Source organism: Malania oleifera, chromosome 10 (assembly GCF_029873635.1).
Source record: "Malania oleifera isolate guangnan ecotype guangnan chromosome 10, ASM2987363v1, whole genome shotgun sequence".
NCBI lineage: Eukaryota > Viridiplantae > Streptophyta > Magnoliopsida > Santalales > Ximeniaceae > Malania > Malania oleifera.
Window position 1 is genome coordinate 1,684,765 of NC_080426.1, and position 13,190 is coordinate 1,697,954.

Here is a 13,190-nt window from a genome sequence, read left to right on the forward strand (position 1 = left end):
TAACAACTTTTCAGGTTCTTCTGGAGATCGGACTTGAAGGTCTAGGCTGGGATTGTTTTTGGTAATTTCTTTTGGGGTATTGTGAAATACTGGTATTTATACTGATATTTTTGTACTGGGTTATATTTTAAATGTTGGTTGTGAATACAGATATTTGGATGTTATAGTGTTCGTTTTTGGGTTGTTTTATAGAACTCTGGTATTTATTTGAGGTTATTTATTTATATTTTGTTGCGTGCATGTTAATTATAGTATCAGATACAAGTGATTGAAACACGTGACACTCGGACCCCACTTGACGGGTTCGGAGCATCACAATTATGGTAGTAAAAAATGAGAGGAATTAAACTATCTCGATCTAGCTATTTGTTTGGGGGGATGAGAATTTGGATCCTTTGTTTTTTTTTTCCATCATTTTCTCGTGGTAATATGCTAATGGTCTTGAAGCTTGGTATAAGTCATAAGGGTTCAAAGTCTAGGGTTCAAATCTTCTTAATCAGAGTATTAAACACATTTTTCTTCATAAAAATATGCTTAATGATGAAAATATGACTAATTTCACAAGAAAACCTCATGGTCAGGGACGGGGTAAAAGAAGCTTAATTTTAAATATTATACCAAACAAGTTTTGCCGGCGAGTTTCTACTGGCGCTTTTCGTGCGCAGTGCTCCGAAAATGATGTCGTTTCAGTCTGCTTAGGTCGCCTCATGCTGTTCTCTCTCTCGAACAAAACTCTCTTTCTGCTCCCTTGTCTGAAATTCGAAGGCTCCTCATCCGGTTGGTTCTCCAGCACTCCAATCGTCTCAGGCTTTCCATCTGTTGTTCTCAAATTATCTGATCAAACTCTGCCCTCTTTCTCTCTCTACGTGCACGTGTGTGTCTCTCGAGTATACAAATATCCCTCTTAATTCGAAACACTAAGCCTTCATTGGGAAAGAAAGTTTCCTTCCGAATGAGGTTTTCATCTTCTTTGCTGCCTTAGTTTTTTTTTCCTGAAATTTTTATGTAGCCATGCGGTTACTGTGTTGAAGGCATCGTGAATGTGTTTGAAGATCTCAAATTACTAAAATTTCATCCAAGCAAGCAAAAGTTTGATATTAATCCCCTCCGTGCTGCCTCCATTAGAATCTTTCTTGAGTCATTGTTCTTTTATCGTACAAGTCCACGGGATGGTGAATTTTGTTGATTGTTACTGAATAAACCCTTTCAGTTTTGATCTGAAATTGTACGATTTTTGTTGGAGGTGAATTTACGAGCAACAATCGCACAAGAAAAATATATAACCACAATACAAGACTAGATTTACGTGGTTCGGTCCACTGTGACCTACATCCACGGGAGCACACGCAATCTACCATAACCTGGAGAATTACAAGGAGGAGGAGGAGGAGGAGGAGGAGGAGGAGGCTACTGCCCTCAACTCTGCTCTCTCTCTCTCTCTCTCTACAAAGATTAACTCTGCCTCATACAGCACACCACAACTCTTTACAAAGATTAACTCTGCCTCATACAGCACACCACACCTCTTACAATGCACATAGCTCTCAGCCCACACACTTGCCACTCACATACATCACATATATATACACATATGGTATGGGGAAAAATTATACAAGGTGGCTGCAAATTCAACATGGTAGGCAGCTATTTGGTGGCCGTCGGTTTCTAGCGTCAACGATTGTGGCTGGGTGGTGCGGCTGCCAACTCCAATATGAGTCACACCCTAACAATCTCCACCCTGGCGAGTATCAACTCCCAAGTCCACAGCTCCACCTTGATACGAACTCGATTAAGGCAAATATTCATAGTTTGGTTCAAATGTCTGAACCATGCAAAGAGTACCGCCTTCTTCATTGGCAAACCGAACTCGTTTGTTCGTTTTTGACGACATGCTACTATCATCATCCGAGACCAAACTACCAACCACTGTGATTCCCATCAACCGATATAGCCCACGAGATTCCTTGTCAGTAAATATCATTGAGTCATGTTGGGTTACCTCCATAGCTCCACCTGCAACAGAGATTTGGCAACCCTTAGAATCCAACCGACCAAGGGAGATCAAATTTCTTCGCATCTTTGGAATGAAATTTACGTCATCCAAAACACGGACCGCTCTAACAGGCGTCTTCAACTTCACAGATCCAATCCCTCTGACATCGCATGAAGACCCATCACCGAGTGATACCATACTGCGAACTTCTTTGAAAGAATGGAAAAATTCTTTCTTAAAACAAACATGAACTGAGCTCTCAGAGTCCAAAACCTATCCATCATTGTTTGTACTAATACGAGCATTCATGTTCTTTCTTGTCAATTTTCAGCACTCGCTCTTTATATGGCCGTACTTCTTGTAGTATCGACACTGCACATTATTTCGATTTTGTCAATGTAAGCTGTTCGCCGTTACAAGGACCTTATCATTACCGTGTCATGTGGCATGCTCTGATACATTGACACCATCCCGTGTCTTCTTTTCTTTTTCGTATCGTTTTTTATCTTCACAGTCCCTCTTGAAGTGCCCCTTTTTATCACACCAATAACATACGACCTCGCTCGTATCTCGTTTTCTTGATTTTGAATGCCATTGTTTACCTCCAAGCTTTCGATCTTTGCTTCTTCCTTGTCCTCACTATTAGCCATCAAAGCTTGCTCACGAGATGTCACAATCAACTTTCATAACGTTTCAGAGTCTTGAAGTGATGCCATCACATCATCCAACTTCAAGGTATCCTTCCCCATGAGCAATGTAGTTACCGGACCATCAAATGAAGCTGGTAGAGATGGTAAAAGTAGAAGCACCTTATCCTCTTCATCAATTTTTACGTCGAGGCTCAACAACTGCGTCAAAATCTTGTTGTAATCATTTATGCGATCAAAAAGACTACTTCCATTGTTCATTTGGATTTGATAAAGTTTTTTCTTCAGAAACAACTTATTGGTAAGGGACTTCGACATATATCTTTGCTTCAATTTCTTCTAGAGCTCCATCGGTGAGGTTTCGTCTAACACCGAATATTTGACTTCATTTGCCATACACAATCGGATTGTGCTGATCGTCTTCATCTCCAATTCGGTCCAATCATCATCTTTGATATCATCTAGCTTCTTCTTGATCAACGGCTTGATCAAGCCTTGTTGAACCAAAATATCCTTCACTGTGCTCTGCCACAAACTGAAGTTGTTTCGCCCATCAAACTTCTCCACCTCAAATTTTGAAGTGCCAACACCTGCCATTATGCTCCGAATCTCACAAAACGGACACCGCCAATGGTTCCAGAACGGTCGAAAACCTAAGAAATGGTTCAAACCGTTCGAAAAATCGACCCGAACTGACTCCAAAAAGCCTGATCAAACTTCAGGTCAAATCGGTCAAAATCTAGTCACTATTCGTCAATTTTAACGGAATATGCCCTCCTTTAACGGAATATTTATGACACTGTCTACTGACGCGGCACCGTGAGGACCGCCTTCCTACGGGGCCCACCTATTTTGTGCCCACCTACTGACGTGTCCTATGGGGCCCACCATGGGTCCCAACTGTTGACGTGGCATGGTCCTGGCTGCCGAGGTGGCGTAGGTCCCCCCGTTGACGTGGTTGCTGACTGTGCAGCCGACTCAGCGTTGATGTGGCGCTATGTGGCCCGACTCTTTGCTGACACGGATGTTGACTCAGTGCTTACGTGGCAGCTAACGTCAGCGTCTTCAACCTCCGAACGCTCGCCAGACATGCGCAGGCGCGTGGGAGCACGTGATCCCACCTTCCGATCCTTTGCTGGCGCATGAGAGTGCGTGAGTGCACCTGCCAATCACCAACCGGCACGTGGTGGCGCATGTGGACGCGTGGCGACGTGGTCTTTCCGTTGTTGGCGCGTGTGAGCGCGTGTGGCCTTGTCTGAGCTCCGGATACTGCCGTTGGCTTCATCCCGATGAGAGGAACGTTGTGATGGTCTCAAAAACGAGTTTTGAGCTACTGGGCAGAGGCTCTAATTTGGGAATTTTGCTCAAATTTGGCGATTTTGCTCCAACCTCGCTCTGATACCATTTGTTGGGGGTGAATCTATGAGCAACAATCGCACAAGCAAAATATATAACCACAATACAAGACCAGATTTACGTGGTTCGGTCCACTGTGACCTACATCCACGGGAGCACACGCAATCCACTATAACCTGGAGAATTACAAGGAGGAGGAGGAGGAGGAGGCTACTGCTCTCAACTCCACTCTCTCTCTCTCTCTCTCTACAAAGATTAACTCTGCCTCACACAGTACACCACACCTCTTACAACACACACAGCTCTCAGCCCACACACTTGCCACTCACATACATCACATATATATACACATATGGGAGGGGGGAAAGTCATACAAGGTGGCTGCAAATTCAACATGGTAGGCAGCTATTTGGTGGCCGTCGGTTTCTAGCGTCAATGATTGTGGTTGGGTGGTGCGGCTGCCGACTCCAGTACGAGCCACACCCTAACAATTTTGATATAAAATATTTAAAATTTTTGGGAGTGGGGTGATGGTGGTGGGATGCTTCAATGCCAGCACCCTGAGGTGACAACTGTCTTAATTTTCTGTTGGCTTGCATATAGAAGCTGATGAGGAGGGCTGTGAGGTTCGTCAATTGAAGAGTCCAACGTTTATTACGTTATAAGTTCTATTAATACTATTTCCGCTTTTTTTTCCCCCCTTTTATTAGTGACGGAGATCTACTCTGTTGCATATCTGCATTGTAGTATTTCTTGAACTATATGTGTGTATGCCAACCGTTGTGTTTCGTTTTCATTTCTCACTCTCAATTTTTGTTTGATTGTATGTGCTGAATGGTTTCAAATACTTTTGAATGAGTTTATATTTAGGCTTAACCTAGGAAAGTAATTGAAAGGAACTAAATATATGGAAGATTGAACGATAGTGGGCAGGGGACTTGGACTATGGAAGGGAAGATGTCAATGATTTCCAGCAAGGGTTTGGTTTCCAGCTGATTAGTAGCTTTTGATTTTAATGGTAGTTGCAGTTTCAGCGATAGCTGAGAGATAATGAACTGAAAAATGGGACTGCAAACCTTGCAGATATATCATCAATGATAGTAAAGGAGAGTTTGGCTCTGCGAAACTCGTCTCCTCCTTGTTATGAGTTCATTTCCAAAAGGGACCTAATGAGATAAGTTGAATTGTTTTGTTTCTTGGCACTCTATATTACTTAGTTACATGGATTAAGATACAACATTCTACAATCACTGTTTTCTTTCTTTCTTTTTGTTTTTTTGTTCAGTCGCAAGAAGAAAGAAAGATTTAGTCAGGAGCTGAGAATACAAATACTCTATGCACAAGTAAATTCAGATCTTACGCTTGGTTGAATCCATATACAGCCTGACAAACTAGGACTGCCTTAGCAAATCCACCAATACCATTTATAGAAGGTGTTAATTAACCTTGCAAAACCACCTTTGAATTAAGATGACCATTCGGCTGCACACTTGTATTGTTGGGTGACACATGGGGTTATAATTTGTAGAGATAGGGTCTTTGATTATAAATGTTGTTTTCTTCCAGAAACAGGTGTTATAATTTGCTGTTGGCTGCTCCTCCGTTTGAATTTTGATAGCTATAAGCCTGTTACTGGTGCTTCATTTTCTGGGTCACTTACAACAAATCCCATAAGAAGTGACTATGTTTGGAGGTGTCTGCAGCACGAGATGGTTCATCAGTTGCACAGCTGGATAACAGGCATGCTATCTTTTTTATTTAGTCCTGGTGTATCCTAATTCCTATATTTTTATAATGGCTCATTAATTTTTTCTATGCAGAAACCTGGGGTGCCATGATGTTGTGCAGTTCTATGCCTGATGCTCATAGATTGATTGGTGATGCTAGAGGTTATGATGCAACTGTAACCTCATGCATGCAACTAAGGAGACATGATCCCCCGCATCAACTTGTGCACAGCAGTACTTTTGTGCATCATCTATGCCTAATTAAAATTTTGAAACTAATGCCTGAGTTCTGCATTATCATATGCCCAGGCAAAGTGACAGGGTAAGAATTTTGCTCATCCCAAATGCATTGATAACTATATTGCTAACTCATTGTTTCATTTGTTTATCTGCCTTTCAGCTTTTATGTTATTGGTGTTTTTATGGAAATGATACCAAGTTATTCATGTGAACTTACTACTTTAGCTAACACAATGCAAACAATCTTCATTTGGAAACTGGGTATTCTGTGGTGAAATGATGAAGCAATATTTTGGTAATTGGAGCTCCAATAAGTTTGGTTTTTATAGGTCCCATATTGGTTGAAATAGTCTTCTTGTAGAGACCTGGAAAATTTAATTTATGAGAAAACAAGGAAAAGGATTAAGAAAAGAAGAAAAGGGAAGAAAATTTGAAGGGGCACACAGCAGGGAAAATTTTAGATTTTCAGGGTTTGTTGAGGAACCCATTGTTCTCGTCGACGAACGACCTTCATTGACTCGTCGACGAATCTTATGTCCTCGTCAACGAGTACACGTGGCTAGCAGTCTATATATAGGCTAAAATCATTTTTTTTTTAGCGGAAATTCATTCTCTCCCTCACTCTCTTTCTCCAGGGTTCGGCCCTAACTCTCTCTCACTTCGTTTTTGGCCCGGTTTCAGCCCGATTCGATGATCAGAAATCATCACGAAAATCTAGGGACGATTCTCTACAAATTAATCGGAGCGGATTCTTAGTTTGGGGTTTCTAGGCACCTCTCCAAAACTAAGGTAAGAGTGTTAAATGTTGGTTTAATGGGTTATTTGGAGTATATGGGTCTTGGAAATGTGGATGGGATTATTTTTCTGGGATTGAGTTGATTGAACTGGGAAAAATGTGAATTTCAAGGTTTTGAGTTTCGAATGCTGCAGGCGAGGGTATAGAGATATTTAGCAGTCCTCTCAGTAAGCAGGTAAGGAGAATAAATTATAACAGTAGTTTTTGGGAAATTAAATGCTTGATTAAAGTATGTGAAATGCGAATGTAGTATATAGTTTTGAAAACTATGATATGGATATCTTCCCTGTGATTACTATATTATGATTAACAGATAAAAATTGTGTGGCATGTGAAATGTGAAATAATAGATTTATATTGGAAATGTGATTGAAACTGAAATATGTGATTTGCACTGAAATAATGATATTACGATACATATTGATAATGAAGCAGATATGTTTTGTTGGGAAATTATGAAGTGTGAAATACATATATGTTTTATACTGAAACGGTGATATGAGAAATACATATATGTTTTATCCTGAAATAATGATATGTGTTATACACAGAGGTATTTTATATAGAAATGTTGAATTGATATATATACAGATATGAGATGAGATATATACACAGATATATGTTATGCAAAAATGATGAAATGAGAATTATATAGAAATGATGAGAATTACAGAAATGATGAAATGTGAATATAGAAATGTGGCATTGAGAACCCTGATAGACGATAGTATACGGAGTACGATACCGTTGCTGGATATGTATTAGTGCAACTACACGTCTGGTTCAGAGTGTGGTGAGACAGTCGATTGGGCCAGTGAAGGGTTGTGTTGTCCCATGGAGTCCGGACCAGGATTGGACAGACCAATCGTACTATAGACGTGTTCCCTGTTTTGATCTAAACGGGTAGACCAATCGCTGTTAGGTCCAGCCTTCGGACTGTACAACCCGGTCATGTAGGGTGAATACATGATGATATGAATATCTTCAAGGTAGTCATGAGCTACAGATGCGACGTGTATTATATACTGGTGGATACTCATGAATTAGAAAATGTTATGAAAAGTGAAAAAGTAAAAGGAACAGTCATGGGTTACAGGTGCGTCGTGCTATAGGCTGGTGGATACCCATGGGCTAGAAAATGTGAATATAAATATGAGAAATGAAAGAATGTGAAATTGATATGAGAAATGAACAGCCGTGGGTTACAGACAAGATGTGCTATATGCTGGTGGACACCCATAGGTTAGGGAATGTGAATATGAATATGGGATATGAAAGAATATGAATATGATTATGAGGAATGAGAAAATATGTAAATGATATGAGAATAAATGAGTATGTATATGATACGAGAATGAACGGGTATGTATATGATTTGAGAAATAGAAGTATATGTATATATGATTATGAAAATGAAATGAAAGCTTTTGAAACTATGTTATACATCCTTATGTGATTATGAGTACATATCTATATATATTTTTCCCAGTTGATATGTTTATTAAAATCGAATGTGTTATGATATAATTAAACTCATGTGCCACACACTGTAAATAATTTATTCCGACTTACTGAGAGGTGTCTCGCCCAAATATTTAAACATTTCAAGGAACCGTGACAGACCAGTAGAGAGAGCTACGAGATAGAGGTGAGCTAGTACCCTAATAGATAGGGTAAGTGTTTTGAGTTGGAAAATGTGATTTGTGAAATTCCCTAGTATATTTGGGTGGATTCTTGGAGTTGTATGTGTGTATGTATAGATGGGTAGTACTCTGGTATTGTATTGTATTTGGTTGGTATTGTATATTGGGCTATATTGGGCTCAGTTATGATTTGTATTCCACTGCATGATTATTGTGATTCTGGATGGATTGATTACCTGGTACTCTATTTTGGGTCGGGTTATGGATAATATATGGTATCAGAGTTGTTTGATAGATAATTGAGTATTGATGTTATAATAATAATAATAATAATAATAATAATAATGGTACGAAATTCAGGTCGTCACACTTTGGGTAACAAATGGGTAGACACGGGATTTACTGTTAAAAACCATATGCCTGAGCTCCAATGAAGTTGAAATTTGAGAAATTGCTTATTTGATGAAAATTAAACCAAGATTTAGTTTAAATGAGGAATTGGAAGGGAGTAGTAATTGCACGTGATATTTCTAATTCATATAATTCTTCTAGTCACGTATTACCTCTTGGTTTGCTTATGGATGCTTGATTGAATGGTTCTAATTTTACCAAGGTTGGCCATACACTGTAGAGGATCCTTAATGTATGATAAAACTAACTAAAAGAGCTAAACAGTGCCAAATTATGATGATTTTGTGCTTGAAAGTTGAAATCCTTCTTCATCTCTTCTATCTGCTGAGAATTCCACTCGTGAGTTTGTCCCACATTAGAAAAAGTAGAGTAGACGATGGGTGCTTATATACATGGTTGGGCCCAAGACCCAATAGGTTTAAGCTTTTGGGTCAAGTTGGTACTCATTCATGTGTATCAAGCCTACCCATGGGCTCCTCTGATGCTAACACTATCTACTTGAAGTTGTCTCCTCTAGAAAAGCCATAAGGATAAGGGTAACAATAAAGATTTTCTGGATTTCACTAGCTGTCTGCCACATGGTTTTCCAGATCACATTCCATTTTGGTCGCTTAGAATCGAACCAGGAAACTTAGGGTCTGTCTTATACCTTTCTCGTTGTGATTTTTCAAATCTAGAGACTTGCATTTCACCACAATATGAAAGTGTACACTTTTTGTTTTGTATTCAGCCTATACATAGAAACAAGTTTTATGTTTAATTGTGTTTAAAATTCTTACTTTGGACGATATATTATATTTATAACTTAATAAAATTTAGTTCTATCTGACTTAATAAAATTTAATTCTTGTTCTAGTTCTATTTTTATAAGCATAGTTAATTAGTTAGTGCATATTTTGATTGGTTGGCACAGGTTGCGTGGCTTACAGGAATTATAAACCAATTTTTGTTGCTGTCAGGTACTTTTACATGCAGTTTTTTACCTTTTAGTGGAGGTATTCTGCAACTAAATATCCTTGAGTAGGGCTTTATTCTAAGTCTCTAGCAGTGATTTTCATAGGTTTTGCCAGTGGGTTTCTGTAACTGCTGCTAAAAACTGTCCAGTACAGCGGTCTGCCAGTCACTTCCACTAAATTTGCAGTTGTATGGATGGTCATATATACCATAGATAGGGATGAAATGGGATCCTTTATAGAGATTTCCATCATTACCACAATACCACTAGAATATCATGTTGGCCGAGTCTGATCCTAAACATTTAGCTACTTGATTGCCAGAAGACCTGAAGCTAAACTGGTTTGATAACTCCAACCAAACACTTCATAGTCAGGGATTTATGGTGTGCCAATGGGGTTAATCGTTGAAGATAGTGGTTTTGAAGTGTTTTGAGCCTCTGGTTGGCTAGGATTTTGACAATGAGCCACTGCTTTGGGGATCAAAGCTCTCTAATGGATGTCAATTTCTTGTCAATGCTTCACCTCTCTTAGATATTAGATTTTAATCCATCTCTTTGAATGTTGTTTCCAAACTGAGTTGCTATATTTTGGTATATAAATTGACATCTGTGCATAAATTTATACACATCTCTCTCTCTCTCTCTCCCTGCCCCGGCTGGCACAAGCATAGATATAGCTTCTTTTCCCTTTGACTTCTTTAATCTTTTTCTCTTCCTTATGCTCTTTCCTCCCCAACATCTGCTTGAAAAGTTGAGAGCTTGGGTATGGGGTTCAGCATGTTCTGCATTTTGATTTGAAAATTTCCAACTCTAATACTTCAATATTCATGCAAAAGCAACATTTATGTACAATATCTTCATGGAATATTATGAGTACGTGCTATGTAAATACCTTGAAAATAAAAGAATTACTGTCACATACTCAAAAGAACTGAAAACAATAAAACAACAGTAGAGGGGGAGAGGTTGTTGACATTTCAGTGTTGATGTTGAAAGAATATGAATAATTTGATAAAGGAACAAGATACAAAACCTGGTTCAACCTAATAGGTAAATGGATTTTTTGTTCCCTGACAAGTAAAGGTTTTGAAATTCATTAAAAGGGCACCAATGGGATGCCAACCTGGACACACAAAGAGAAACAATGAATAGTTGAATAAATCGAACTAAAAATGAGTTGCAGATTAAAATTTGACACCAGGGAGGAGATCTGGTGCAAAATTTCCAAAGCTCCAGCGAAGAGGAGTATGCATAAAAATTCTTTGATTCTCTGTACAGTCAGCTCCTTCCCTTCAATGTTTTCTCTTTCCAGTCCTTCCAATTGCACCAAAAAACACATTTTTCAGGTGCTCTTATCACAATATTAGCTTTACAAGACAGGAAAATACTGCTCGATCTGGTTCCAATTCCAACCTAAGTAGTCTTGAACAACTGCCAGACAAGCTGCCTGACAAGGCTCCAAATGTTCCAAGCCATAGAACCATGAAGGAGAATGCAGTTAGGAATCTCTCCCAATAGGTGAAATTGTAGAATTCTACAGTAATCAAATTTTAAGCGTAGATTGTGGGAAAAAGGAATTTATATTCAGCGCCAGCTTTCTGACGTTGGGAAATTGTTAGAGATATAGCATGTTGTGGAACATGAAGAGTGATAAAACCATACAAGCGCAAAATCTAGAGGCTTGAAGTGGAACTCATATTAAAAGACTGCAAGGAGGCTCAAGCAGAATCAATCAGCAAGCAGATCTCATATCAATAGCCTACACACCCGGGAGTTGGGTTGGCCGAACGTCCAACTGATGCACGGAAGCCGTGTCCACATTCTGGACTTTACCTAATCAGCGAGACCTAGGGGGAGAACGCTAATCCGTAGGTTTGGTGCCGCACTAGGGGGTCCGAAGGGCTTGTTGGTGACTGGAGTTCCTATGTAATCAAAAAAAGAAAAAAGAAAAAAGCCTACACACCCACCAAAGCAAAATGTTCAAATCCCAAAATAAAAGTACACCCCTGAACATGAGCTAAATAGGTATCGGTGTTGCCCAAGTGCATCCTACAGTTAGATGCTACACACTGCAAATTTACCTTATTGCTTTCTTGTTTAGGTGTTTAAAAACCTCTGATTATCTAAACATGCAAGCTAAATTTTAAGGAAATTCCATAAAGCACATCAAAGACTTGAACCCCTAATTATTTAAATCTGGATTTACCATTTGTCTTGGAAAAAAGAAAATTTTGCTCCCCATGATGAGTGTCATTCGTTCGTTTATCTCCCGCTGCACATGCAGAGGAGTGTTAGCACTTGGCATGCATTGTATGTTTGTCCAGAACCTAATTGCTCAAGTTTTTAGGTAATGTGGTTGGCCGGTTGCCTAACAACTGTCATATGATTGGTCATGCTGCACAAAATAGACTATTTGGCTGTTGAGATAAAGCAATACTCAGAAAAGTCCTTTTCTCTGAAAGTATATTATTAGCAGGAAAATGAATGTAAAACAAATGAGTGTCAAGATTTGTGTGAGTGGCATTATGAGAAAAATAATAAGAAATGAGTACATACATGAAACTACGGTTAGGGATGTCATCAACAAAGACGAGGGAAAAGTGATTATGATAGCTGAGATGAGAATGCAATAAATGTGCCAATAAGGAAGAGTGAATTAATTCAAGTAGTGAGTAGTGTAAGAAAAGGATGAAGAGTAAGAATGGGATTGGGGTAAATAAAAAAATCCAAAAAATATATTTGTTGAACAGCTTGACACATTGATGCAGGACTGCATCATGGGTTTGCTGCCAATTGAGAGATCAGTAGAAATTGAGGAGAGAACAGGAGGGGGAAGAACAAGGAGGATGAAGAAGGAAGAAGGGAGGAGGAGCAAGAGATACAATTGGTGAAGAACTCCAGCTTATCTCCTAACTCAAATTCATCAATAGCCACCTCACTTATTTTATAAAATAATGTGATTTTTTTTCTTTCTAATATTTGCCAAATCATTTTTTGTGATTTTAACCTTTTAGCATTATAATTTCTTTTGTTAGGACTAATCTTTATCTCTGGAGTTAGAAATCTTTTTTTCTTATCTTTTGTAATTATTTCTATTTGATTTCTGATTGTGTTTGTTCTATCAGTAAGATCTTTCTTTTTTTTTTTTTTTTTTTTCTGTCAGTAGATACTTTTCAGGCATCATTACAAGAAGTTATAAATATACCCAAAAGGAAAATGAAATTACACAACCTCCCTAAAATACACAAATATTACTAAGCAAGTTCCCAATACACATAATCCTATTACAAGCAAAATAAACACATAAATCACTGATTAACTAAGCATGTTTAGATTTAGGATCCAATTATTCATTGACCCTTTCTCTTAAATAGGCCTTCAAATAGGCTTCAAAAATCTGTTTCTCATCTTACAATACATAT

General features: G+C 38.7%; 1 protein-coding gene across 10 annotated transcripts in view; it reads left to right on the forward strand.

Moving 5' to 3' along the window:
• The first annotated feature begins 707 nt into the window (after positions 1–707).
• Positions 708–13,190, forward strand: part of LOC131166450 (uncharacterized) — a 28,624-nt gene continuing 16,141 nt past the window's right edge. For 8 of the 10 annotated variants that reach the window (XR_009139851.1, XR_009139852.1, XM_058125034.1 and 5 more), the window contains exon 1: positions 5,820–6,045. The gene's annotated coding sequence lies outside the window, so the exon portion shown is untranslated. Of the gene's footprint in view, positions 958–5,562; positions 5,737–5,816; positions 6,046–9,726; positions 9,773–13,190 lie in introns of those variants that run through there. The other 2 variants (XM_058125031.1, XM_058125032.1) reach the window with 2 other exon arrangements.